General features: G+C 44.7%; 3 non-coding genes across 3 annotated transcripts; all 3 read left to right on the forward strand.

Annotated features, from left to right (window-relative positions):
• The first annotated feature begins 22489 nt into the window (after positions 1 to 22489).
• Positions 22490 to 22571, forward strand: Trnas-aga (transfer RNA serine (anticodon AGA)). The gene has a single exon. It is a non-coding gene; the product is annotated as a tRNA-Ser (tRNA).
• A 217-nt stretch (positions 22572 to 22788) lies between these two features.
• On the forward strand, positions 22789 to 22870 carry Trnas-aga (transfer RNA serine (anticodon AGA)). Its single transcript has one exon. It is a non-coding gene; the product is annotated as a tRNA-Ser (tRNA).
• Positions 22871 to 26855: 3985 nt separating this feature from the next.
• On the forward strand, positions 26856 to 26937 carry Trnas-uga (transfer RNA serine (anticodon UGA)). The gene has a single exon. It is a non-coding gene; the product is annotated as a tRNA-Ser (tRNA).
• Positions 26938 to 27840: the final 903 nt, after the last annotated feature.

Below are 27840 nucleotides of genomic sequence, written 5' to 3' on the forward strand. Positions count from 1 at the left end.
TATGGAATATTGTTATGAATGTCGGCTTTCATGCATGTAATGATATCCAGCGCGCGTCCTGCGCAAGCTTTCTTCACAAAGCGGGAGACGTTGGAGGGAGTCGATGGGGAGAGCCATTGCCAATGCAGCAAATATCTTCTTTCCACTTTTAAATGACGATACTGCATCTGTCCTTGGAACTAAACAATGTTGACAGGACTAACAAGGAAAGGCTCTCGGAGTAGAACGTCAAAGCAAATTCTTGCTCCTCGTAAGAGCAGTGACACTTTGTAAGTTGCAGTACAGCAAGCTCTTTTTCTATTGCCAATTGAAATGCATGGCACACGACTCCGGGCGACATACTCGCTGCTTCAGTCTATTCTCTGACCATTGAAAAGAACGTGCACTTCAGCCATTGGCGTGAAGCGCAATTTTTTTCTCCCCGAGTAAAAAGCATTGAAAAAAAAAACAACGATACGCGTATCACGTCTTCTGTGCCCAATTTCTCCAGCTTCAATGCAATTCGTCGGGCAGACACACGCATTCAGTGAACGACGAAAGTTGGGCTACCTCAAAGTAACGCGAAGAAACGGGGATTGCACAATAAGAAGCGGCGCGCTTTCAGCATACGCGACCGTCAAGGGCCTTTCACAGAAGTACGTATGCACGACCGTACCTACTCCGCACGATCCGGTCAACTTCGCGTCTTTCGGTTGTGCTTGTAGTGACTGCTTTCCGTTATTTCCTTGATTTTATTTTTTAGCAATGTCCCTTTCTCCCACCACCGTCCCTTTTCTTTGCTATAGTAATAGGTGTCTACACAAAAGGCCCTAAAGCCCGCGATAGGGTGAGCCCGGAGGTTCGCTATTCGTACAAGGAATGCGCCTCGTCCGAACAATGCGTGTTACACGGGCGTCGTTGAGCACATAGGCGTCGATCTGAATCCCGCCTGCCGTTTTGAGCACTAGGTTCCTCTTTGTCGGCCCGGAAGTCACGGCAGAGCGCGACCAAATCATGACCGGAGAAAGTGTTCTCCAACTGCTTTGCAGATGTGCGCTCTTTTCATTGGCTTCATTTTTTTTACTACATTCATCGCTTTATTACTCCCCCGAGCGAGATTTTCGGCTGTGCGAGATTCTCAATTCTACGTGTGTGCGGGCATCGGACGCATAAGCAGCAGAGGCTTCGAGGCTCTCCTTAGCGGGCTCTCTCTTCTCACGTGCAAGAGCACGCGATGCCTTTTCGGCCACTGATGTTTTATTGTAGTGCGTGCAATGTTGCTTGCATTTGCTCCTGCTTTTATTTGCTAGTAGATAACGTCTAAAATATCTTGATATTTTTTAACTTGCATTACGCCCCCTATTTCGTGTGTGCGCAATTCTAGTAATCGTAGGTAAAAAAAAACTAGCAAAAAGAAACGTACACATGCAAGAAGACGATGGTGCAAGCCTGGATCCCGTCTCGTCCAGTCGCGATGCGATGCTCCCTTCAAACGTTTATCTGTACAAACTGTAAGGGGTTTATTAGAGATCGGAGCAGCGCAGCGTCGACAGTCAAACAAGCCACAGCTTTCAAGCACGAGCGCCGTTGCGAGCCAAAGCGCTGGACCCACTAGCGTCTGGGCAGACTAGAGCTGGACCCACTAGCGTCTCTCTTCGCTACAATTACCCCGGGAGTTATAAGGGAGCCGTCCGGCGACCTAACATTTGCCTCTCTGAGTCTCACTGGTGTGAGTGAATTTGTCAGACTTTGTCCGGTGGAACCATATGTCATGGCCCGTGCTCGTGATTCTTTCGGTTGTTTCGTATTAAGAAAGCTACTCAATAAAAACAGAAAATTAGACGATTTAGTATCCCCCACTCCCCCCCCCCCCCTCAAAATAAAAGAGGCAAAAGGCATTTTCGAATGACGGGCGAAGCATGAAAAGCGATAGCATGGTATATCGTTTCGTTGAACCTTCTCGGATGGTGTTCTAACTATACGCGGATGCAACGGGTTGGCGCGACGCAGAAGGCGAACGAAAGCGCAGCATAAACAGTGCCCTGGCAGCAGGCGTCTCACAACGCCGACATAACGAGGAGTGCCGCCTGCGGCGTTGCAGGCATCGCACCACTGTGGTGCACGAGATGAGAACGAAGAAAACTGTCGGCATTTGTAGCTTGAACGTTACTGTGTCTATCCACTCAGACCACTGGATGCACGCGGCTGAGTGCAGGAGCACTTTGTGTCTTTGCTCACAGCACTCATGCCAACCGCAGAAGCCGGAACTCTGCTCTGGCTCAGCTGTAGAGCCGATTGCAGAACGTTACGGTGCATCCACTTCATTATCTCCGCAGCCAAACGCATTGCGCGTCTGTCGCATCTCTGGAGACCTTCTAATTCTCTCCGCGCGAGCCGCGCATGGATTGGTACAGCACGGCGGCGGCGAAAACGCGCCTCGTGCGTGTGTATAATTTCTATGGCAATAAAATTGCTTTCCTAGAATCTCGGAGGCTGTCGCATCTAAAGTGCAGCCTCGCGACATTTTTTCTTTATTGTTCTTAATTAAAAGAAAATGTTAATGTCCTAAAGGGACATTAAATCAATGTTTCGCTTTTTACATAATGAGCAGTAGGTTGTATATTGAACAAAGGTACTCTGTCGTGTAGCCGTTTCTTTACTGCGAGGTTATTGCTAAGCTTGCAAAATAAAACGATTTGAGACCTGGTCTTACAGCCATTATGTTTACTCTCTGTCAGACGTCTTGTCCATGAAGGACAGTGTGCATTGTTTTGTACAGGGGGCTGCAAATAAAGCGTCTATCAAATCACAATACAACTTTTTTCGCGTCAAATTAGTGAGACAACCTAGAGAGAAGCGCGTATGTTAGAAGCACTAACAACTTCACGTACGTAACATTTAACGCTTCGACAAATGTTACCCCTGGAGAAAACAACAAAATTAGGAATGTAATTTTGAACCTAATCTGAAAGACAAAATTAAGAAAGCTATTTCTCTGCTCTAAAAAAAATCTTGATACCACTTCCTGGAGAAACAAATTCGCAAGACCGAGTCCTTCGTTAAAAACACTCCGAAATAGATTAAAACGACTGGTTCGCTCCCGTTGCGAGCTCCAAATAAGGACCTCGATCAATCTATGAATTTTTTGCACATTTACGTGTGTCATGTGCAACACTTGCAAGATGCATCAAAGTTTGTTGAGAATAAACAACTGGCACAAAACTTGTACACAGTTGCCCTCGAAACATGCCAAAACGTGCAACAGTTCAACCCCGCCCCACTTGGTCACTTTGTCTTTATCGTTGCCTCAATTGTCTTCTGTTTCTTTTTGCTCTGTAGTGCTCCGTTGATACACCAAAATATCTGCATGGGTGCCAGATCATTGAATGCATTAATTTTGAGGCTTCTCAATGAACACACTATAGAAAAATCCTGTGTTTTTTCTCCAGTTAATGAGAGCCCTCGTATTTTGACAAAAGATTCTTGCGTGTTTTATAGCCTACTCCACGCTTTAGTGATCGTCGCGAAGTATTACCGTGGCATCTGTATATGCGCGAGTGGGCTGGCGGAAGGGCTGTGCGCACCCTAGAAAAAAAAAGACCGATTTGTGAATAGGGCTCTTGCAAGACATACGTAGACAAATTACATTTTAAGTGTAAACTAATACATTAATGGGACATGCGATGCTGGAGGTCGCCTTGGGGATTTGTCTACAGGAGATCTGCCGCGTGAACGCAATCTATCTGCACAAATGAACCGCGTGAACGTCTCTATCTGCACAAATTTATTTCCTATTTTCCTTCATCCTAGATGTTCAGCACCGAGAGCGGAGGTGGTATACCCATTGATATCCAACAGAGCATTTGGCGTCACGTATTCTGGATGAGCGTCAGCACCAGTTTCCGAATTACCTCGCTTTCGAAACGTTGCAGTATACCCGGCGCTGCGGAGCCCGCGTTTTTAAATGAGTCCAAACTAGGAGCTCGTCGCTGTCACAAGATCGCTTATTGAAAACCAAAGATGTTCTGCCACCGCACGGCTAGCAGGGTCCCACAACACTAAGGCAACACTGTGCAGCTGCACACCATGAAATTTTTTGCTAGAGCGATGAGCCAAAGGCGAGGGCGGATGCGGTGGTGGCAAAGAAGAAGAAACCGCAGCTGTTGCTTTCGTCGCCTACCGCTACGGGCTGGTGGCTGCCAGCTGGCTTGGAGCCTGCAGGAGCCGCCCGTGAAACTTAAAAAAAAAACAGCGAAGCAACATATGTGCGTGACCTTACAGATTGGTGCCCATGTAATGTTATGTGACGGTCGCGGTCGTCACAGTGCGGCTACAGCCTCACACGACGGCCGTCGTCATTGAGAAGACCAATTGTTCCTTAAGAAGGTACACGCTTTTAGTGAAGCGGTTGACTACTAAATGCTTTACAAGTACCGGTGATGCGTACATTTGTGTTTACTTTCATCCTATGCAGCGTGTAATATCAAATGGAACGTTTAAGTTTATCCACCACAAAGCTCACACATTTATTGTCGTCAAACTTCTATGTTTGTGCACTACTTCGCTCGCAGGCTATGCTGAAACAGAAACCCCAAATCAGGCGAATGCACCGAGTGAGACGTCTACGTAGTTATGTTACAAGGACGAAGACAATGTACAGTGGTGAGCACTGTTAGGGTGAACACCTCATTAGTATTCACGAGTCTACAGCAGTTGATGCTTAGCGCAAAATAAAGAAAACTATTATTTATTTTATGGGCATCATCAATAGGCGTCGTATTCGGCACATTTCCCCCCTGAAGTAGAAGGTATGTTGAAGTTATGCCAACTTGAATACTATTGAGGTGTTCACCCTAACAGTGCTCACCACTGTACTATGCTTATCGAGCGGAGAATGGTGATGACATCTGAATGCTCAGAACTATATGACACGTGTCAAGCAACATTCAGCGATTTTCTACCTCTTGCGTCACAACAGTGGGACATACTTCTGGAGGATCGGCGAAGAACGGGCTCACACCGAATGGCACGTGCTAAGTGACAAAATCAGAGAAGATAAAGTAAATCAAGGAGGCCGTGAAACGTAACTCACCATTCCATTAACGCATCGGTGTGCTTTAGAGATACCTGTGAGCAGACATTATATATTATGTTTTATGTTGGGAGTTATCTTTTCGTTACGCAGAATATAAGTGCACATATTTTCTCAGTATACAAGGGTTATATCAGTCCGTTCGTAGGTACTTTCATTTGGCGCACATATAACCAGTGTATAAATATCCACACATATATCCGCCGATATAGCGACCGACCCAACGGCACCCAGCCCCACAAAAACCCGGGGGAGGAGGCCGAGATAGCTTCGCTCTAAAAAAGGTCTTAGTTTCTGTGTTAATGACCAAAATGAATCTGCTTAAAGTGGTCTGTTGTACCACATACTCTTTTGTACGTCTACAGACATGGCCCGAATGCACTCAAGCTTCTATTTAAGGAGACGAAGGCTGGCTATAGTCATTGTTTACTGCGATGACCACCATAGTGCAGGTACCTTTAGTGAATGAGTCTCATGCATGCCGAAGCTAGGCTAAAATTATGCTTTCTTAGAACATAAAAACTGTTTAAATAACTTTTTATGAAGTAAGTATTGAACGAAGAGTTTTACTGAAATGTCAAACTAATAAATTCGAGCACTGGTGACGTTTCCATTGCAGATCATATATGAGTATTTTACCTTGCTCCTTCAAAGTGAAACTCGCTGACCTCTTTCGTTTGTGAGCTGGAGGACGCCGTGACTTTAAATTCACTTTATTTCGTTTCTCTTTGTGCGCACTGCTTTCTGATTTTGCAGAGCCGAGCGCCAAGTTTTCACCGTATCAACAACTGGAGTGAATCCGAGCTGAAAAGTTAACTAAAGAAAGTAAATGAACAGTAGATATTGCAGTGAAAACAACAATAGATACTTCATAGGGCGAAAACGTCATCCAGCCGAGACAGTCGATGCAGGGCCAATATTTTTCACGTACAGGCCGAAACTCGATTTCACCAATGCTTCCTAAGAAGGACATCTGTGACATTTGATATTAAAATCTCACATCGGCAATTTAAGGTTTCGCAACAGCATTCCCACGTTGCAAGTGTGAGCAAATAAATTAATGGTAATGTGGTTTCAATACCCAAATTGCTTAGCAAATTGTTGCCTGAATCCTCCGGCAGAGTTTTGAGAAAACCTCTTATGAAACCACCACGAGTGGTGAACTCTCGTCGGCAAATCCCTGACATTTGATAATTAGAGAAAACGTAAACAAAGGTAGTAGCAAGCACAATGCAACCTTGCTTTCACCAATGATTAACGCGAATTGGCGACGAACTCTCTTTGCTTTCCATCGTCTATTTGGGAAACAGACGCGATAATTGGGGCCTTTATTTGAGTGTTTGAGGCCGTACAACTAATCAAAGCTTCGATGCAAGCAATGTCGCAACTTTCTCATTGAAATTGTGCCTTCATGTAAGAGCGTGAATTAGTGAACGTCAGCTTCAATGCTCGAATTCAGTAGCAAGTATTGCTTTGATTACGTCCAATAGAAATTGTAAGCCCCATATACACAGCCACTGCAGCGAATTGCTTGACATTGTCTGCCTCGATCAAGTAGATGCTACGAAGGAGGTGTTCATTTATACACTTATATGCACAGATTTCTGTGCATATAGATATTGTGAGAATGTTGCAATCACAGGCACATTGCGTGCACGAAAAACTGTGCATACACCGACTTGAAACAAAGTACTGCACCTTCAATTTGGAAAAAAACAAAACAAAACAAAAACAAAAACGCACCACACTGCTTCTATTAGTTATATGCTTCATATTTAGGGTCCCACAACCTTCGATGGTCATGGCCGCTAGCTCAGCCGTTTCCGCGCATGTCATTGTAGAGGTAAGGAGCAAGAGAGTACACTTTTGGCATTCTTTGGATTCTTTCCAGCGGCAGTTGGCGGTGACCAATCAACTTGCGCTTGTGTGTGTAGATATATCAGTTGTCACTAACCATTGTAGTCTCGCCATCGTGGTCTATCCAGTGCGCGTGTGTCGCCGTGCGTCCCATTAAAGCTTCAAGTCAATTATTCGACCATTTTAATGATAATTAATAGCTGCTACCTGCAAGGGTCGAGACAGAGACTGTTATAACATGGGAACTACTTGATGAATAAATATTTGGCATGGACGATTCATACAGCCGTCGACCATTCGTGATAGAAAATATATCATCGTGCCGGCTAATCTTGAAGTAATGTGCAGGACAAAAATATAAGGCGAATTCGCCCCTTGATCACCTGGGCCCGTGTTCACAAAAACGCCCTTGCGCTACGATAGGGCGAAATTCCAACCAGTCGCAATCTTGGGCACGTAATTAGGGAATGCGACCGGCGAATCCCAAACTTAAATATGTCAATGTCGGCTGCATGAAAAATCGGAATCAAGATAAATGTACACTTGTACACTATGATGGGAGCTTGATTGTACGCTGCGTTGATCCAACGTTGCTTCCACAAAGGATTGCTTCAAGACTGGAAGAATGCCGCATACGATTCTTGGATTTTTAATAATAAAGGAATAATAATAATAATAATAATAATAATAATAATAATAATAATAATAATAATATAATAATAATAAATCGCAATAAATCAAATTGCAAAGCACGGCATCTGCCATGCTTTTGTCCTGTGTTATGTGTATGTGCAGCGGCTTCCATTTGCTTTCATGCACAGAATGTAAGTATCCACCTTGTACCACAGTATGCGTCAATTCAAGCAACATGTTGAAATGAACACTACTTCTTTGGACTACAAGCAATATTTCTTACAGCAGTGAAACTGAGACTTGGTGTAAGGTTTTCGGTGTTACTAAATTATGTTTTGGGCTATTTAAATTCGTTATTTTAATGTTCAAACTGAATTTAACAACGTTATATGTTCACCGAATAGTTGTCCTCCAAGTCACCTTTAATATATTTCTGACAGATGGAATAAAGGGCCACTGTCTATGGCCTGTTAGGAACAAGCTATAGACAGTGATACCGCATTGCGGTTTGAAGTCATCAACTGCCAAATATAGTCTCATTTTCTAATCTCCCTTTCGAACTATTACGACAGTGTACGCTAACTACGCATGGAAACCGTGCAAAAAAAAAAGAAATTTATAGGGACGACCAACATTTAGAGTAAACATGACCCAGGCAAAAAAGCACGTATCAAGTGTCACTAAAATTTAACAGCAGTGCGAAGCTTTTGAAGAACCGCCACTACCAGTGTAGAACAATGACAATATCTCTTGAACATACCGCCGCGAAACTCCGAAGCAACTACAAAATTGTGACCAAGAGTTTGCGAGATGGCTCAGCTAACCAAGTCACACGGAGTTGTAGTTAAACTGAGCGTAGTTAATGCAGCCTAAAATCAAGCCCGTTCAATAGTTGCCGCATCATCGGCATGCGGAAGTTACCGCTGGGAAATCGAATCGCGACATTGTACAGCCGAAGCAAGGGATTGCGCGCATCCGATACCCTGTGTTTGCATGCGGGCTTCACGGATAATTTATAAAGCGTAACTGCGTACACGGATTGAAACTTATTCGAGAATAATCTCGGATGTTATTGTACCAATGCGGGCAATGCAGTATACAGCCCCCAGCACACTTGATTATAGAGTGACGTTCAAGCAAATCTAACGGGTGCTCCAGGGGTAAAGGCGAGCTCCTTCGGTACGAGTTTCCCCCTCGATTGGCAGGAATAGCTGTTTGTTCCCCTTGCTGCTCGGCGCAAACTTCACCACATCAGTGGGTGAGCGAACTTTAGACAAATTCATGAACTATACCCACGCTGGAAGAACCACTTTACTGGTGGTGAGCATAGAAGCTGTCGCTCTATTACTTTTCGTATGAAACTCAATGATTTGAAGGATATAATAGGCCTATCGGCCCATCGGCCCATCGTATTGGATAATTCTATGAATTTTCTGCGAGCGGGTAAACGAGGCTAATATAATGCTAGCATTCCTTTGTTATGACCCACCGCTCGCAACCGCCCTGTGTGGAAGTGCGCCGTTCAGACCACTCAAAAAAGCGCAAAAAGGAAAAGAATTGAAATAGTATCGCTTCACTATACCAGCCGCGGGTTTGAGTTTCCTGAAACACCAACGTTGTTGGCAAATGTCGATCAACACGGAAATGTTTCGCGCGACGAATGAAAAGAAAGACGAAGAGAAAAAAATAAGAAAAAAAAGCAGGAAACAGCACTAATGAGAAAAGAAATATTATTGCGGAAGAGGCAACTTCAACTCTTGTTGATTTTGAGGGGAAGCAAAGGCAAGGACATTTGTGGCTCCCAGTATAAGTACTGCAAGACCTTTCCCCTCACACACACACACACACACACACACACACACACACACACACACACACACACACACACACACACACACACACACACACACACACACACACACACACACACACACACACACACACACACACACACACGAACTTTGCGGAGAAATGGATCGGCGTTCCAGTTATTTTGTTGTTCAATGCATAAAACGACGTTTTGTTAAGAAAGTAACTGGAACGCCAATGCATTTCTCCGCAAAATTCTAGAATTCATATCTCGAAACTGGTGCCATCCTGAGAATTAGTTCCAAGTGGATCCATCGCCTTGCGAACTCCACGGCTAGAATTTGTAAATTGCAATATGGGCTATTAGGTAATTAGTGAAAAGCTTAGTGATTTCTTGTTAATTAGTTGATTATGCATTTCAATTTCTTGTGCAAGAAATGTCCGCCTTTTCAAGTAGACCAGCTCATGAACTAGAATCGTGCTATGTGCCACAGGCAACCTTTAAAATTTTTTGACAGTGTTCGCTGGAACACTCTGTATTCTTTTCATGAGGGCGTGCAATTATTCAATCTCTTGTTGTTTCTCAGAATAAAATAACTAGTTGGTGGGGGGCAGAGAAAATGCAGGGGGTTTAAAATTATGTAGCATAGCTATCTGTGGCGATGAAGTAATTTCCTGGTAATTACAGGAGCCAGTAATATAGACGTAGGCCCATGATCTAGTATCAGAATGGAACTTCTCTGCTTGTTGTACGCAAAGTGATTTTGAAGTGATAGCTTAATGGCATGCAGAATTCAAATTAGTAGAAAGCATAAAAATAATAATTTTGGGATCTATATTTGCTACATATTACAATGTTCACTTAGGCTTCCAAATGCACCAACCAAAAGCGGACGACACCTTTAAAACATAAACTGGAATTGAATTATTTTGTGAGGCGTTTGAGTTCCTGACGATGCTGAGTGCTTAGTGCATTCCGCATTCGGCGGCACGGTGAGGGTGCACGTGTGAGTGGTGCCACGTGACAACCTCCCATGGTTTCCGCGACGTGATTGGTCTCCTGTTTCACGTTAAAGCCACGTTGCACTGAGCGCGCATTCTCAACTAGTCGCATTAAAAGTGATGTGAATAATTACATTCTGTGCTCAGGTGGAATGGAGACTTCCTATCGTAAATACTGGGTGTACAGCAATGTTCCATAGGAAAGAAAAAAACAAGACATATTCTTTTTCGGTTGGTATGCCATTAAGCGTTCACTCTCTGCACACTTCACCAAGGCGTAAAACTGCAGACGACTTTTCAATTAAGAGGATGCAGTGATTTCCCGTGTGCAAATGTGTTTTTCATGATGCCATGTAACAGTTACACATCACTATGTAAGGTGAATTTATATACGCTCCGACATAGGCTCAGTGTCAGACATGTCAGACGTCACCGTCAGTGGCGTAGCCAGAAATTTTGTTCGGGGGGGGGGGGGCTCAGGTTGCAGCGCGGCCTCCTCCTTATAGAAGTTGTCGAGGGATCAAATACATGAATAATAACTGCATTGCTAATGCCATTGTATATTAGATGCTGCAAACGAATTATTGAACGCTACGCACTGTCAAGTAAAATATGTATTTTTTCATAAAAGAATATATTCGGATGTCCTAAAAATTCTGGCAGAAATAACTGATATCAATGCGGCCGCGTTTATTTTTTTGTCTATTTAATAAGGAAAGAAAATATCACACAGACATTAGAACTATATCAGTTCGAAACCAGCAAAGCAGTGTATACAGCTGATATGAAGAACGTAAAGGCCATGAAATGAATAAGTTGAGGACAAATATTTTGATGAATCTTCGTCATTCAAGAACCTTGTTTACATTTTTGAACATATGCAACAGCCAGGAAAAAAACCTCAATGACGCTGTCCGTCGTTACAATAGATTGCGCAGGAGCAGGTGTTACCGGTCGTGTATTGTAATTACACCGAGATTATACTCGCAACAGTGAGTACAAATAAAAAGTAGGAGAGAGAGAGAGAGAAGACATAAGGGAAAGGCAGGGAGGTTAACTATGCTGAGCCCGGTAGGCTACCCTGCACGCGGGAAGGGGGACAAGGGATTGAAAGAGAAGGAAGAGAGAAGTTCACAGTTCACACGTTGCACATTTAAAGTTAAGCGTTCATCGCTGAGTTTCGTCACAGGCGGTCATACAGGCTTGCGCACTCTAAAAAACACAGCCGCGCCTTTGTAGCCCTCCACACAGCAGACGCACGAGGCCACGCGCCCAAGATCGTTTCCTCCGTAAAAGGCCTGTCGTCTAAGTGCCCCAAAGCTATCCGAAGGGCAATCCTCTCATCTTCCTATCTGTGGAAGTCACATAAAAGTAGGAGTTCTGCAAAATATACATTAGAAATGCGAAGATAGAATGGAATATACAAATGCGAAGATACAACTCGCTAAAGGGCAAAAACGAGTCGCTGGAAACAAAGTTCACTACTTGTATACACAACACCTCGCAACGAGATATTTAAATATACGTCTAAGTCTCCAATTATTCTACGTATTTAAGCAAACGTCACTGTATATTATGCGTCAAACAAGACAAATAAACACGTGATGGAGTCAGAGATAGTAAACTTTGCGTACAGAAAGACAGATGATCTATGCCAGAACAAAACTATGATCGCAGAAACCGTGTTATGTATTCGGGCCATGCGGCGGTCGCGACAGCGCCATGTGGGTAGAATAATAGAGGAATAATGCAGAAATCAGTACGAAAATGTGTAATTTAACTGAATGCACAGCAGCAACAAATATTCTGCACCCAAAATTAAACTGGGTATTGCTTCGGTTCAAAAAAGAAGTAAAAGCAGGTAGCTAAAAAAGGAAAGAAAAAGCCAAACTAAAGCCACAGATGATGCGGCAAGTTATACTATTATCCGAGTGTGTTTTCGGCAAACGCCGCGTGGGCCGGGCTTTCAATGAGAAAGGTCGGTCAAAATTGCTATTGATGTCCTCGTAATTATCGTATTCGCATGATAATTTTGATCATGATGCTAACTGCTAGAATAAACGGCTAAATGTCTGCGGTTTTAAAAGCTAACGAACACTCATACGTTTTCATAATTACGAGATTATGGACCTGAAGGAACAGAGCTCTTTACTTGCATTGATTTTTGCTGCTTCGCTATCTAAAGGACAAACTTCTCTCGGCGGGGAAGTTGAGCGAAGCGGTCAATGACTTCGGACACGTTGATGCCGACGTCTCTGTGGGTGTATAGAAGCACCAGTCTAACCATGCGTTCGACAGACATTTTAGAGCGCAAGTAGTTTTTTATTAAACTCTTGTTAAAAAATATTCTCTCTGCGCTAGCAGTGGTCACTGGAAGGGTGACTAGAATCTGGAACAGTTTGTACACATTTACATAGAACCTGCAGTCGCAAAGGGAGAGGGCATCTATTCCGGTGCTAAAACCTAAACACACTCCTTCTATGTTGTTTTCATCCTTGTTTAGGTACCTTGCACAACCAGTAGGCTGTTCTATTCCGGCGATGTCCGTCGTTTCGTCAGGACGTATGGAGAAGCAGCCTACTTTTGCAACTAGGCTTTCTTTGATAATTTCGCCACAAACTTCGATAATTTGGTTTTGTGCATCTGTGCTTAAATACGAGGCATTACTGGGGCAACTTTCCAAATGGTTCTTCAGATATGTATCTCCACAATTAGCTCGTATGCGAAGAAGCGCTCTGAAAATACCTGTATTTTCAGCGGGGCCTATGCTTAAATTCATAGGACCACTGTCCCTGTGGCCAACGAGAGCCAGACCTTGTAGCCCGCAAAAATAATTTCCTCAATAATAGGCCATTTCCTTTCACCTGTTTTCTCAAATTTTATTTTGCCGGCCCTGGTCCAGCTGATCGATCACATTGGGCACGCGTCCTGCAAATGTTTGGAGAAAATTATCAGCTGCTAGCTCACAGTCACGGTAATATTTAGTATTTTCGTGCGTGTGGAAGATTGCGAGCGCGTGCTTTCATTTCTGGAACGGCTTGGACACGAGGGCTCCAGTGCACGCATGTTGGTCCAAGTTTATAATAGCATTAACCCCATAAAGTTCCACAATTGAAAATCTTTTTAAGCACGCCTTTGGAAATGTCAGTGCACCTTTCGCGTCAAAAGTTTATGAGAACGTTACACCCATACAGTTTCGGAATTGAAATCCATGCGCTCCGTAGATTCCGCGGCCGCTGCGAGATGCTGCAACGCACCCGCACGCTATCGAAAAGCCCTTGAAAGTTCGTGCTCGGATGGGGCTCCTTGCGTTACGTGACCCCAGGTGCCACGAAATCCACCCCAGGTGCCACGAAATCCACCCCAGGTGCCATGAATCCAGCCCGAGTTCGCAATGTTCGTGCCGAAATGTCTTTCGAGCGTGAAAAAGACATTGTAGACAGAATGCAGAATGATTGAACATAACTCGCCTACACGAACATGTCGCAGCCTATGACACTAGGACACCTGAACAATGGAACATTCCGCACTCAAGAACGAATTATGGTCAACAAATGCTTCGACATACACTTCCGACTTTACTCAATAACCTCGCCTTACGAGAAATAGACCTTCTGTCTTTATGCAGCCTGCACAACTACTTTCAGTCAAACTAATCCTTGTTGTTTAATGAGTTTGTTCATATGCAATACTGTATGACTTTTCCCCCCTTTATTTGCTTTAGTTTATACTGCCCTGAATCACGGAGCAAGAAACCTTTAGGAGTGGAAACTCCGCCAGTTGCGGCGACCAGATAATGTCACAAGCCCGCGGAGCCACTATCATGCTGGCGGCACCTGGCGGCTGAGAAAGAAATTACCGCCGTCTTGGTTGCCAAGGCAACCGGTCACATGTGTTTCTCTCGTTCGCGGCCGCGCGCGTTGCTCCCGTTCGGTCGCGCGCCTCACAACTTCTACTGAGGGCACTCACGCATCCCACCTGCATCCCATCTTAGGCTAGCAATTTCCGAACAAGGGTACATACACTGCACGTATCAGCGCTGTTAGTATTACGGCCCTCGAACAGACACCGACAAGAACAGTTACTGTTTGACTTAAAGGCCCACAAAAACAACGCTACGGCGTGCACGCTGAAGCGAACGCCGAACGCCTGTGTCGTCTACTTTGAGCGCGGGAGACACGGGCGCCGCCGAAGAGAACGCGCCCGAGCGGCACCACCGATCCGCCGGGCTGCTGCTCTTTTTTTTTTTTTCGCTGCTGCTTGCATGACGTGCCGCAAGGCGCCGCCACTGCATGCGCCCCCGTCCGCGCATAATAATGTGACGTTATCTGGTCGCACGCGAGCGCCCGCTCTGACGGGAGCTTCTACTCCTAAATAATCTTCCTCCGTGCCCTGAATATAGTGCTATGTTAGGTTTTTTTTCTCCCTATATTTCTTCCTGTTTGTGTATAATAAGACTTTCTTTATGTAATCTATAATGCTCATGTATAAATTGAATATTCCCTTGTTAATGCAGACTACTTGTTTTTCTAATTGTTAAACTGTATTACTACCTGTCTCGTATACACATTTTTTTTTTTGTAAATTGACACCTTCCCATCTGTTTACTCACATGTGAGCGCCCGACGCCCTCTGTTGCCTTTGATGGGTTTTTGGGCTGGTCAAGTTGCCAGCGTGCAACTTTTTATCCAGAACCCCACCATGTAATTCTTTTCATGGGAAATAAATTATTATTATTATTATTATTATTATTATTATTATTATTATTATTATTATTATTATTATTATTATTATTATTCCCGGCGTCGGTGGTAGTTTTGGTCGGCGGTGCATGCCGGCACGAAAAAATTTCGGGGCGGGCTGAAGCCCCATCAGCCCCCCCCCCCCCCCCCCCCTGGCTACGCGCCTGGTCACCGTCGTCATGGTTGTTCTAGTTTATTTCTTTATAGGTTCGTATATTTCGCGGTTTCTGCAGTTGAAACACCATTTCAGCGTTAGCATTAAGTTAGTGACTTCTCATTCTTTCTTATCCTTATTTTTCGCAGAAAGAAAAGGTAGTATTTTTTATGAGTGAAATAGTTAGAATGACGTGCTGCTTTGAACTTATCGGCGGGTACGCCAGTAAACCCAAACTACCCAATAATGTTGCAGTTATAGAATATCAATAGAGGGCGCCATTTTATTTGCACAACTTGGAGTCACTGGAGTAGCACGCCAGGCGTATGGCTAGGCTATCATTCTCAGCTTTCGTTGAAGTCTCTCTCTCTAGCATCTGTTGCGCTCGTATTAATTCTTGAGAGCAGCTGGCTCGTCTGTGGCTGTGGCGTTTTGCCCATCATGACTGACCAGTACCCAAACTTACGAAGCGTCCTTGCGCACAAACTGATTTCTTTGTGAATCTGGCAGCCGTACTTGTTAATGGTTACGCTTCGGCTCTTTCGTATTTATTCGATAAAAGGTGAAAAACACTCGGCGGTAAAAAAGAAGATGAAGAAATTATGGGCCTTAAGTTGTGGTCACATGACGGTACCTTGAATACATTCACGAAAAAACGAGAGAAGAAACTCCTCGCGTAACCTCCTCATTAACCTGATGCTGCTAAAAGAAATTTCAAACGAACGGCTCTCTATAATTAACCAACTGGAAGCCGAGTGAACCATGTTGCATGATGCGTATGCCGTATGCTTGCCCCACACTGTGGTGGCTTAATGGCAATGGCGTCGCGCTTCAAAGCTCGAGGTCGCGGGTTCAATTCCCTGCCGCGGGGGCCGCGTTTCGATGGAGGCGAAGTGCAACAACGCTTGTGTACTTTGGTTTAGCTGCACAGTGAAAAACCCCTGGTGGTCAATATTAACCCAGAGCCAATCTGCGGCCTATCTCATTGCCCGAGAGTGTTGCTGCTGGACGTTAAAGTCCATGAATCAATCTTGATCCTTCCATTATGATCAGACAGTTCAATGCGCATCGACTTCAGTGAGGATCTAAATATTTACCCAAATATATGTCCAAAAAATCACCGCCCCAAGTACTCCGTACAGATGGTTAACCAGCGAAGCTAAAACGTGCGGCCCCGGTGTTTATCACTGGGTTAATCCCGATGGTTCAATAAAGTATTTCTCAATTATTGGTTACGTCTTTCTGTTTCTTCATGAGGTTACACACACGTTCGGCAGCGACGGAGAGAACGACGTCACAGACGGTATGCCCGCAGTCAGCCGTTGTCGCTCCCATTCGATGTCTCGAGTTTGCTCGGCGGCGGGGTTAGCAGCATTCGCCCGCCATTTCCGCTTGCGATTCTTCGAAATTAAATTGCTTCGAAATTAAATCTGTCCGTTACGTTAAGACAAGGAATGGCTCATACCGCCTTAAGCAATGGCTCATACCCCCTTAAAAGCGACCTCCCCATTATGACGACAGAAGAGAAGTGAAATTCTGAGCTGGAATGATGAGCGGCAACGCAGCAAGCTGTGGAAGAAGAGGACGATGACGAACTCTGGAGCAGTGGCACGAGCGAGTGCCCAGCACGAGCACGAGCGCAACCCGAGGTGCTCCACCGGGCCCGCGGCGGAAGAAGACGACGACGCTCGAGCCAATGCGGATGATGATAGTTTTCTGTGGACAGGCTACTAACAGACGCTTTTTCGTTTCGCCTAGCCATATAAAGCTTCGCTTTAAAGACTTTGAAGTGACTACGTTTATCCCTTCTCCTCGAAACGTTGCTTTCTCCGCACGTTATTCGGCGTCACCTTGAAGATACTGAAGAAGGACCGATGGCATTTCTACCAATATACAGTCTGAATTTGTCGAGAAGCAAAAGTGGAATCAAGAAAATGTGAGTATTTGAAAAGAAAAAGGGTTAAAAAAGTTAGGTGTCCACACGCGTGAACGAATATTTTTCTCATATGGAAGGCACAAGCCACTCTTCAGGCAGCTGTTGACAGCTTGCTGTCGTATTCTCCTAATACACCCGTGAATATAAATGGTTTCTTACAGTCTCACAGCCATTGGAAACGCAACGCTGGGCGGTATATTTTTCTGAATGTCGCATCTCGTCCGTTTAAAATATATGAAGCGGGAAGCTACTGCCAGCGGCCGTGCAAAATCAAATGCTTTGCCGACTCGGCGGCTGCTATACTTGGCGACTGCTATATCATTTAGAGCGAAAAGAACGTTGTTACGAGAGAGCGGACGACACGATTCGTTTATCTAACGTCGGCCAGATTCAGCGTGTAGTTGTTGATCTCTATTTTTTTCTCGATCTCTGATTCATTCGCGAACCTCTACACTCGAAGTATGCCACATTCCAATTGCGTCAGCATAAGTCGGCAAGGACGACACAAACATAAATTCTATACAATTGAGCGATATATAACGTAAGGCGAAAAAACACGTTATTATGCACAGTCATAAATCCAAGGTTGATATTCACGCTTCTTCCCACGAAAACCTATACGAAACCAGGGCAGCAATATGCAATGATTTCATTGACATTTTCTTAATTACAGTATTCTCCGTGTGGACATTTTTTTTTCAATACATATTATTATACTCCCTGAGATTTTCTCTAAAAAGTGTCGCTGACTAACTTAAGTCTTATCTCTAAATGACAAACATACATTAATCATATAAAAAACCAACAAACAATGACACCAAGAACAACATAGAGGAAATTACTTGTACGTAGTAACTGAATTAAAGAAAGGATGAATTAAGGGAAATGAAAATGGATGAAAAAACAACTAGCCACAGGTGGCGAGCAATCCAACGTCTTCAGTATACGCGCGCGATGCTCCTACCATTGAGCTACCGCGGCGCCGTTTTCCCATACACTTTCTGGGGGATTTATATTTTACAAGTAGAACTAACCCTGGGAGTGTTAGCCAGCGCCACCACTCGCAAACCTAGACGCCGGATGTGGAACATACTTTCTGCCGCAGGAGTCACGAGCACGTGATCCTTTTGGGTGAGGGCAACTGGTCAATAAGCCCACATATTCCACCGGAAGACATCAATGTTGCTGGATTCGAGTCCTCGTTATGCAATGAACGAGAAGAACCGGAATCGAGGGGCCCGATTTTTATTAATCATATCATAAGAAGCCAACAAACAATGACACCAAGGGCAACATAGGGGATATTACTTGTGCTTAGTAATTGAATTAAAGAAATGATAAATTACTGGCAAATAAAATGAATGAAAAAACAACTGGCCACAGGTGGCGAACAATCCCACGTCTTCGCATTACGCGTGCGATGCTCCTACCATTGAGCTACCGCGGCGCCGTTTTCCCATCCACTTTCTGGGGTATTTATGTTTTACAACTAGAGCTAACCCTGGAAGTGTTAGCCAGCGCCACCACTCACAAACCTAGGCGACGGAGGATCATCCTTTCTGCCGCAGGCGTCACGAGTACGTGATATTTTAGGGTGAGGTCAAGTGGTCAATAAACCCACATATGGTACCTACATTAATACAACATACATTAACATTAACAAACATACATTAACAAACATTAACATATATATTAAACATACATTAATGTATTTCTAAGAGACAAACAAAAATTGAGCAACACGTTACACTCCTGTAACGCATGAAGGCGAAAGCCTGTTGCACACATGGTAAAGCATTAAGTTATACGATCGGAGGGGTCAGACTTCCTACAAGACACAACGAACCACAGTGTGGAGTAAACGTATGGCGCTACAGGTCGACCTCCTCAACGACACATGCGAGCACCTAATGCACTACCTAAATGTTATTTCGTTTTTTCTTTCCTTCTCTCTTTCTTTCCGTCTTTCTTTCTTTTGCTCTTTCTTTGTTCGTTCGTTCTTTCTTTCGTTTCTTCCTTCATACTCAGCCATTGCATCTTTGCTTTCTTACGCGGGTATGAGCCATTCCTGATGATATTTTTTACATCACATTTTTTGCTTCACTGGACTAGACGCCGCTTTTTTCGGGTGTGAACCTTTGCTGCTGATGATATTTTCTGTTTACCTTGTCAACTTTTTCTTGTGTCACTTGACTAGACGCCACTTTTTTAGGGTATGAGCAATTGCAACGAGCCACTTAAAGCTTTGGCCTTAATGAATGGTTAGTTTTGCGTGGAAGAAGCAACTACCATAGAGGATACAATATTTATAGCCTACAACGTCAAATAAGTATGACGCCTTCCATGTTTTTGTATTCCGCTTCCTGTAAGGTATCCTTAAAATAAAAGAAGTATCAAATAATGCTGTTTTCTAACACACTATTTCTTTGCGTTTTTCTTATGATCAATTTTGTTGTAAATCTTTCGTTTCCCAATATTTCATATTACACCTTGTGTCCTTCTGAAATGTCATTTGCCATTGCCTGCTGGCATAAATCGTGTCTGCTTGCCGTCCCTGTATATTATATACCTTTATTTGTTTCCTGGGCCCCAGATGGTTCTTAAGCTACTTTTTTGTAGCTTTTTTGTCTGGGGTCCATTCCCTAATTGACTTGGACGAATAAAGCATTTTTATAAATAATTAAATTATCTTTAATTATTAAATTCTTGCATTGCAGCTGTATTTATTTTCGCACTTCGTCAGAGGTGCCACCGGCACTCCGGATACGTTACCACCGGGAAGCGCCGGTTGTGAGCGGTGGATGATCAGAAAGAGATGGAACCGAGCGAAAGGAATCATCACGTTACACAGCTCTATCAAACGCATCCACGCAAAAAGAACGCAACAAAAGAGAAGTTCAGTTGTAGGAAAGGTGCGAGCTTGTAACTGGCCTGCTACTGCACTACATGGGGTAAAGGGTTACGGCAGCAACAGGAAAGAGAGAAAATGAGTGAGGGCTAATGGTCAGTCGAACATAGAGGGTTTACCATGATCTTACCATGTACAGTTCTTACATAGATAATACACGCGCTGTTTTCAGCCTAATCAAGACTACCACCAAGTTATACAGCGTGCGTATGTCCATAAGGCAATGTGCCGTACATACAAAGTACACTGATAACGGAAGACACACCACATCATCTATGGGGGAACTTTTGATGTACAGTGGTGACATAAGTAATCTGCAAAAAAATTAACACGCTGCCAGTTCCAATTAGGCGCCCTGCAAAGGGTAGAAATTATTTTTAAACTACCGCGACGAGCACGGTAATTAAGATTTCGAGCTAAAACTTCGCATGAACTAGACTTGAATTCCTGTCCAAGCCATTGGTTTACAATAGAGAATATTTAAATTAGTGTAATAATGAGAGCACCGTCTTCTCCCAGGCTGCGATGGCGGAGGAGCGATCGCGTGAGCCGCACGTGCCTCGAGAACATAATAGTGCCGGAAGGTGCAGTGCATCATGGCAGCATGATCTTTCTTGGCGGATATAACTGTCACAGCTTCGCTGGTCTTTAGTTACATATTCTGCAATGCCACCTAATTCTGTGAAAAATCTCGTTTTCATTATTATTATTATTATTATTATTATTATTATTATTATTATTATTATTATTATCAATCAATTTATAACTCAACACAGCGTTAAATAAACATTCGCATTCACTGCTACAATCCCAACTCATCAGTGCTCTGGCCCCTTGCCTGTGCACCAGCTGCAAACTGCGGTGTCCAAAAGTTTACGCTTTTGGACTCCTATTCAAACAGCACTTCGTATGCTAAAGTAGTTGGTAAGAACAGGCTCTGACCTGTTGCGAGAGCGAACATGTTATTGGCGAAGGTGGTCAGACAAGGACAAAATGTCCGTACGAAATAAGACCTTTGTGAATTCAGCCGTTTTGTTGTCGGGGCCAGGCAGTCGCGAGCCTACGTAACATTCACAAGTTCAACACACTTAACTACAATGCTGCAGATGCAAACTGAAGCAAATCACAGTTCCAGTGCAATCGAGAACGAAAACGTGAAATAAATGTCCAGGCTTAGCTTCAACCCTAAGAGATGTCAACGAACTATGAGAAGAGCCGAAATCCACATGGTCCTCTCGAGTCGTTTCTGGAATATAAATGAGCGGTTGTAAAGAAAACCGGAGGCAGGGAGCTCCGGTAATAGAAAAACAGCGTGTCACCCGAACACGGCCAGTGTTTACCAAGTCTCGCTCTGACCATTACTTTTCATTTTGTATGTGACTCGAGAAGCGAGTAGCGCAGCGGACCCAAAGCGAATCACACAAACACGGGAGAATAAAAATGGGGACGTATATTTACAGTAGATTCTGCTGTTTTGCACGTGGTATTGCCGGCTCGATGAAGCGGCAGTAAGTACCTTGCAGCTGAACGAAAATTGATGCTCCCACCCCAATGTCTAACCAGGACCTAGTGCTATATCTTTTTTTTTCTTTTTCGGGCCTCGTATTCAAAAAAAAAAATCTTCTCTAGCCGAATTCACAAAGCATTTTGTTCGTAAGAGTTCTTTGTAATTGGCCAACTACCGTGGCTAATAAAGATGTCTTAGCCGTTCTAGCAAGTAATTTTTTGCAAGAGCGAATGGCAAGCATCTGCTCTTGCAAAAATAACTAGCCTAGTAATCTTTTCAGGATACGGGTTCTCTCTTTCGTAAGTACTTATTGGCGATTTTGCCATGGCATGTAGGGTTATCTCGTTGCAATATCGACAGTTATGATTAGTGGCATGTAACTATCCAACTGACTTCTAGGCAATCCGAAAACTTTTTACACTCAAACATACGAGGGCGTAAGAACGAAGGGAGCTCTTTGAAGTATTAAAGGCGAAGCGGCGCTGATATTTTGCGTTGAGCCATGGGAAATGTTGACTGGGATTGTTTAAGAACAAAACATCGCATGCTTGCGGATGGAGTTGCTTGAAGACCTCATAGTCCCGGGAACCTTCCGTGCCAGATTAAGGTTTACTCAGGATGGAAACAACCAGCTCGTAGACTTCGACTACAAGTCTGCGTGGTATAACTTTTGCATTTTTGTAGGAGAAGGCTACTCATGGATACATTCAATTACAGTGTTCTGTAAGTAAGTATGTTGTAAGTTTAGGTATGTTGCACATACTTAAAAGGTCGGTCACACGTCCAACCCCAACGCAAGTAAGCAAAAGAAGAGGAAGTTGACCTAATTTGTACTGAGTACTTACGAGGCTATGTGCGCAGGTATTAGCGGCAGTCGTGGCCGAGCGGTTAAGGCGATGGACTAGAAATCCATTGGGTTCTCCCCGCACAGGTTTGAATCCTGTCGACTGCGTTAATACTTTCTTTTTTACAAGCAACGTGCCATAGGTTTAGCATTCTTGTAGGGGAAGGCCACCCTGGGCACATGTAATTAGAGCGCTTTGTAAGTGATGTCCCATAATTTTGAAAAGTTTGGCACACGTTTAACAGCAACGCAAGTAAGCCAAAGAAAAAGAAGTTGACCTAATTTGTACTGAGTACTTACGAAGCTATGTGCGCAGATATTAGCGGCAGTCGTGGCCGAGCGGTTAAGGCGATGGACTAGAAATCTATTGGGGTCTCCCCGCACAGGTTCAAATCCTGTCGACTGCGTAAATACTTTCTTTTTTACAAGCAACGTGCCATATTTTTAGCATTCTTGTGGGGGAAGGCCACTCTGGGCACATGTATTTAGAGCGCTTTGTAAGTGATGTGCCATAATTTTGAAAAGTTTGGCACACGTTTAACAGCAACGCAAGTAAGCCAAAGAAAAAGAAGTTGACCTAATTTGTACTGAGTGCTAACGAAGCTATGTGCGCAGCTATTAGCATCAGTCGTCATTCTGCTTCCGGCAGCCGTGCTTATCGGATCGTAGAATCATGGCCTCAAGTGGGGTGGCGACAGCGGTCACTTTTGGCCGCGGAAAAAGGTACAGCAACGACGAAGAAATGGAATTCCAGTTTATTTTGCCTCAACTGCCAAAAGGACGAATAGTGAATAATACCGTGTTTCTGCATGGTGGTGTACGAGCGAGGCCTTACAAGGTCGAAGATTTTAGGAATGCCCTTACGCCTACGAGCCTGCTGCCGGAAATTATGTGTCTTGGGGCCTACCAAGTTAATCATGTGTGGGTGGTGACCTTCAGCGACGTAGCTGCAATGAAGCGCCTGCTGGCCTTGAAGGAACTTCAGGTGAAGGGGCGGCGATGTGTCATCGTCGACCCTCAGGACCAGCAGGTGAAGCTCAGGCTTCACTGGCTGCTGCACGGTGTGGCCGAGGAAGACGTCCGGACTGCGTTGGTGGCCTTCGGCAAGGTGGAAGAGCTGAGCCGAGAGAAGCGGCGTGTCCAAGGTGTTGCAGACAAATGTTCCACCACGAGGACTGTTCTTCTCAAGCTGAAGAGCCGCCTGAAAGTGGAAGATATTCCTCACCAGATACGTGTTGCCGGAGAGTTGGCTTTGGTGGTGGTGCCCGGTCGGCCGATGCAGTGCCTCCGCTGCCAAGGCACTGGACACGTCCGGCGGGAGTGTAGGGTGCCATGCTGCTCCCGGTGCCGACGTTACGGGCACATTGACACCGACTGCGTCAAGACCTACGCTACCGCTACCGGCCCAGCCGCGAGTCAAGAGGCAGCAGAACACGTCAGGGATGTGGTCGAGACCGAAGACGCTGCTAAGGTAGCCGGAGACCTTGTGCACCCAGCGACAAGTGCGGGGACGCTACTGGAGGGCGTTGACGGCAAGGGAATCGAAACTACAGAGCAAGTGACTGCGCCGGCACGGGTTGACACGGAAGCTATCCTTGCAAAGGAAGGCGCAAGTGAAGTCGAACGAGACGACGACGATGCAGCAATGCAACAGGGCGAGGCCGCTAATGACGGTGACCGGGCTGCTAGTTTCGGTGCCACTTTCAAGCGCCCCCATGACGAGGCCGGGGACAAGGACAACGTGGCAACCAGCTCTAGAGATGGGCCGCCAGCGAAATTGCCTCTTGGGAGGCGGTCGGGCTTCAAACCAAAGCCGAACGTTTCGTCCGATAGAAGGCCTGGGTACAAAGCCCAGCAGACAAACAACGCCGAGAAACCGGGCGGTCCCGGAGGTGGCTAGCCGAGGGCTGGTCGTGAAGGGTAAGCACCATGCTCCGGGCCTACCTCATTCTTTAGTTCAGCATGGCTCCTAATCCGTCAGGCAGTATTGCAACTCTAAACGTTAGAGGGCTGGCTTCTAGGCGTAGGTAGAGTGAAGTCCTACGGTTGGCCACTGACCACGACATAGACGTTCTAGCTGTCCAGGAGACCAAGGTAGACGGGGAGGAGGAGACTGGGAGCATGGTGAGGCGTTTCACGACCAGATATTATGCGGTCATTAGCCACGCGTTAGGGACGTCCGCTGGATGTGTCCTGTTAATTAAGAAGTTACCCGACCTTGTGGTTGAAAGTGTATTTTCATGTTAGTCGGGAAGGATTGTTATTTGCGATTTTGTTTTTTGTGGAGTCGAATTCCGAGTTACATGCATATATGCGCCAAATGTTGTAGAAGAGCGTGCTTTATTTTTTTCGAATCTTTTTCAGTATATTAGCAGTGATAAGTGCGTGCTTTTGTTGGGGGATTTCAACTGTGTTTTGAGGGCTCCGGATGTATCCAATAATGCTGGTATTCGCGATAAAAGCAGTCATATGTTGTCTAAGCTGATTAGTGAAAGTGAACTAGACGATGTATGCGAGTGTCTGGAGGGGGAGAGGGAGGTGATGTACACGCGATTTCAAGGGAGTAGTCATGCGCGGTTAGACCGCTTTTACATGTCACAGGACATGATTCCAATGTGCCACAGTTATTATCTTGCACCTGTGCCGTTCTCAGATCACTGCTTGGTGAAGTGTCACATAGGTATAAAGAAGAAGGAAGCATCTTTTAACTGGGGCCTATAGAAAATGAATGCCTTACTACTAAAAGACGAGCCATTTGTAGAGGCAATACATGAGACCATTATGGAAGTATGCGATGAAAGTACTGAAGCAATAGCAGAGAAATGGGAATGGCTCAAACAGAAGGTAAAAATGAAAGCACTTGAAAGATCGAGCCTCTTAAAGTTTGAGAGGGAAATTAAAGAAAGAGACTTACGAAAGATACTTAAGCAGCTTGAGCGCTTGAGTGCAAAGAGCCAGGGGCGTATAAGCAAGATATGCGAACCATAAAAGGAACAAAATTGATTAGTTGGACAAAGAACGCTAGCAAGGTGCGATTGTGCACGCAAGAGCAAACGCATTAGCAGCGGGGGAGACGCCCACCAAAAGGGCGCTTGGGCTTGAAAAAGCTCATGGAAGACGTATTCATGTCGATAAGATCTCATGGAACGGCACACTTGCCGACGATAGTAAGAGCATAGTCCGAGCGTTTTTAGAGTATTACCAGTCGATGTTTGCATTTCAAGAAGCCAATGTAGACGAGTTTAAAAAGGTATTTCTTGGTCACATGCCGCGATTAAGTGATGACTGGAAAGGCCGAGTAGAAGGGAAAATTACAGAACATGAAGTCGAGAAGGCAATTAATGACTTGAACAATGGTAAATCACCTGGACCTGACGGTGTTAGCGCATGTTTTTATTAAGCTTTTCAAAAAGAATGGCCCTTGTTAAAACACCTGTTTAACGATGCGTATGTAAACAGAACTTTGCCGCCTTCTTTTGGTAAAGCGCATACCATCCTGTTACCTAAGAGTGACCAAGCGGAGAAACTTAGGCTCGCTCATGACGTCTTATAGACCGATATCTTTAACCAATGTTGATTATAAGATTTTCATGAAGGTTTTGGCAGCCAGACTTCAAAGCGTCATCAAAGAAATAGTCGCAGACCACCAAACGTGTGGGATCAAAGGGAGGTCAATTTTTTCGAATATTCACACTATGCGGTGCGTGCTCGAGTGCTGTGACATCACGACGGCGTAGCAGTGCTCCAGCTTGACCTCGAAAAAGCGTTTGATTGTGTGTCTCATGGTATTTTGTTTGCCATTCTGGATCACGTTAATGTAGCTGCCATCATCACTGAGGGAGGGGTGTTGGCGTATCAGAACTGCTTAACACGCTTAATTGTGAATAAATCATTGGGGGCCCCCATTAACGTCATGCGTTCTGTGCGTCAATTAAGGCTGCCCCGTCAGTCCTCCTTTGTTTGCGATTTACCTAGAAACGATGTGTTTGGCGATAATTGAGAATGATCAAATACGCGGTTATAGCTTGGCAGCCACAGAAGTCAAGCTCCTGGCATATGCAGATGACGTCGCCGTGTGTTGTAAAATTAAAGAAAGTGCAACGGAAACAATACGCGTTGTGAAACAGTTCTGTGATGTGACGGGCAGGAAAGGTTCAAATCCTGTCGACTGCGTAAATACTTTTTTTTACAAGCAACGTGGTATAAGTTTAGCATTTTTGTAGTGGAAGTCCACTCTGGGCACATGTACTTACAGCGCTCTCTAAGTGATGTCCCAAAATTTTGAAAGGTTTCCCACACGTGCAAACATATAATGCAAATAAGAGAAAGAAAAGGAACTTTCAAGCGAATTTGTACTGATCGCTTACAAGGCTAAGTACACAGCTATTAGCAGCAGTCGTGGCCGAGCGGTTATGGCGATGGACTTGAAATCCATTGGGGTCTCCCCGCGCAGGTTCAAATCCTGTCGACTGCGTAAATACTTTTTTTTACAAGCAACGTGACATAAGTTTACCATTTTTGTAGAGGAAGGCCACTCTGGGCATAGGTAATTACAGTGCTCTGTAAGTGATTTCCGATCATTTTGAAAGGTTTGGCACACGTTTAACAGGAACGAAATTGCGTTGATGTTACCCGTTAGGTGGAGAGAAGAAATTAAATGGAAAATGAGACATCCACCCAACCGTAGCAATTGCTACAAAGGAAACCCATACGGGTTCCTTGAAAGAAAAGCCTCGCAATTGAAGAAATTCGACCTGATCCGGCATTCGCGAAGCTGGGACCACCGCCTTTCCGGGGAGCCGCTCTACCATCTGAGCTAGCCAGGCTGCTAGCAGTGGGCAGGGCGAAGTCGAATTTATGAACAATTCGAAGCAAAGGCAAGTGTTTTTCCCCAACACGAAACAGATACTGATGCAAAACATCACAGACACTCGCAGGATGCGCTGTAGCTTCAATCATGGCAACGAAGTAGGCCTCGAGTTCTTGAACAAAAGCAAAAACTCTTTGTGATGGCACAGTCAGATTCCCAAAGACTTTGCTCGTTGCGTGATAAGCCTTTAGCATTGTAAAATATTGGTGTTCATCACTCACCGAGCTTACATCACCTTGCAACAAGTGTCGGCAGGTGCACCCTGATACAGACTTTGCAAGAAATACTTTAACCAAGAAGCCTGCCACGTAATAAGCAGCCGATTGATCGATTATGTGGTACTAAACTCTGCTGCAAGTTCTGAAACGTCTTCAAGGGACGGAAAGTCATCAGACCTAATTCATCCAATCTTAAATCATGAGTGGATTTTTAGAGGTGTTCAACGTGCGACCAATTGACAACCTCGTTCCCAATGAGTAACTTATGTGCTTGAATATTGTTCCGCGT

This window comes from Dermacentor silvarum, chromosome 1 (genome assembly GCF_013339745.2).
Source record: "Dermacentor silvarum isolate Dsil-2018 chromosome 1, BIME_Dsil_1.4, whole genome shotgun sequence".
Classification (NCBI taxonomy): domain Eukaryota; kingdom Metazoa; phylum Arthropoda; class Arachnida; order Ixodida; family Ixodidae; genus Dermacentor; species Dermacentor silvarum.